Below are 2,221 nucleotides of genomic sequence, written 5' to 3' on the forward strand. Positions count from 1 at the left end.
AGTGATAGTACCGCCTCATCCTGCACTACAGCAATTTCTCAGGGGATGGATAGCCAGATTAGGCCTCCCGGAACACGTCACCTCCTCGACCGAGGAACTTGCTTACACCGTCGCGGCTGTGGCACTCTCATCGCTGAACTCCTGGGTACTAACAAGTCCACCACACTACCTCCTACATACCCCGCAGCCAACGGCATGGTCGAGCGAACCCACCGCTCACTGAGTCAAAGCATCTCTTATGGCACGCGTGCAACAACGGCTCCTGGCTACCCAGCTACTATCGATATCTCTTTGGCCTTCGGACAGCCATCAAGAACGACCGTCAACGTGGTCTCCAGCAGAGATGGATCTTCGGCCAAACCCTCGTCGTTGCCCGCAGAATTCGTTCCCTCCACAGGAGTCTCCCGAAGAAGCCTGCAACACAAGCTTCGACGCACTGTCGGCAAATTTGCCCCATGCGTGCCGCCAACATCACCGGGAGGTGAAGGAATAATCCTCCCAAAACATCCTCCCACACCTCGATGCAACGTTTTCCTGGGAGGACGGACGCTCACACCCCACCACCACTCACCCGTCCCTACACTGGCCCCATCTTGTCCTTGAACGTAAAGACAAGACCTTCTCCGCCTCTCCATCTCCGGCAGGGCCAGAATGGGTTTCCATCAGACCGCCTTAAAAACCGGCACACCTCGACACTCCGCCCACCAAATTCTCACGTGCAGGACGCCCCCTTAAGCCAAGGCCAATTTAAGAGGGGAGTATTGTACAACCGCGACAAGTCACGTGGCGCCGCGACAAGTCATGTGGCAAGGAACGTGACTGATGTCCACCTGACGCTCTCTGCCAGCGCGACCCTGCTTGACCCGACCGAACCCAGTGCAATTACCTAATTAAACACCACAGGTAACTTGCCCACGTAGTATATATATCGGCTTCCGCCGCATGTAAAATCAGTTCACTCCACCAAAACCTCTTTCTCTTCGCCAATAGTAGCATCGCCACAATGGATACAAAATAGTGAACTCGTATATAAATAGTCAATGTGGTATACCTTGGAAAAGCTCACACTCCCAATCAATATACAAAGGAATAATCTTTAAAACGTTTAATAAAATAAAGTAAAATTAACATGAATTTGTGAAGAATAAATTTATATGGCTGGGATCATAAAACAAATGTAGCAAAATAAAATCATTCTGTAATGCAAATGTAAAAGCACGAGAACAATGTCCAATTACGCAAAGGGAGGAGTTGGACCAAATGTCGGCAATGAAGGAAGGATGGAGCAAAAGTAGGAAAAGGTCTCGAGTATAAACTACTAATCTCAATCAGACACATAAAAATAACAAGATAAAAAAATAAAAAGAAAGAAAGAAAAGAAGAGAAAAGGAAGAAGACTAAAACTGTATAATGGGGGGAGATGTAACCCTGTGAAGGGAGAGTTGAAAAGCTGCACTGGAAGACCATGTTGGAGAAAGGAGGTCGGACAAAAGCCTCCTGGTGATCTAATGTAATGTCGCAAAGAAGCAGACTGTGACTGGAAAAATAGATCAAAGGAATTAGACTGCGTGACTTCTAGTCCCTAGATAAAAGTGATTGAGATAAATACATCTGTTTATGCAGTTGCTCCTGGTTTCACATGCTTCCAAGAATAGTCTTTTGTGTGTGTGTGTGTGTGTGTGTGTGTGTGTGTGTGTGTGTGTGTGTGTGTGTGTGTGTGTGTGTGTGTGTGTGTGTGCAGTGTTGTCACTCCATCCTAATCTATGTTGTATTGGTGTTGTAAAGTGTGTTTGTACAGGGGCGATTTCGGGTCTTCTCGCCTCACTGCACGTTGGTGTTCTTTTACTCTTGTGGCTAGTTCTTTCTGAGCTTCTATGTATTCCTTGTCACAGTCCGTGTAGCCTATTCGGTGAACTACATCGGCTAGTTGTCTATGTTCTTCAGTGTCTTTGACTTTGGCGAGATTTCGGTGCAAGGTATTGAGGGATTTCTGCTCCACTTGTACTCCGTTGTCTTGTAAAACTCTGGCAGCCACCTCAGAGAAGCCTTTGATATAAGGAATTATGACTCTGGGTGTCGTGTATTGTCTTTATTCTGGGCTGTTGGTGTGTCGTCTCTTTGTCCACTTACGTATGGTTCTGCTGAGATAGCCGTTGTTCCGGAAGAACTGTAAAAGATGTTTCCTTTCAGCCTTCTTGAATTCCACAGTAGAACAGACATT

Source organism: Oratosquilla oratoria, chromosome 11 (genome assembly GCF_046742065.1).
Source record: "Oratosquilla oratoria isolate Oo_2021 chromosome 11, ASM4674206v1, whole genome shotgun sequence".
NCBI lineage: Eukaryota > Metazoa > Arthropoda > Malacostraca > Stomatopoda > Squillidae > Oratosquilla > Oratosquilla oratoria.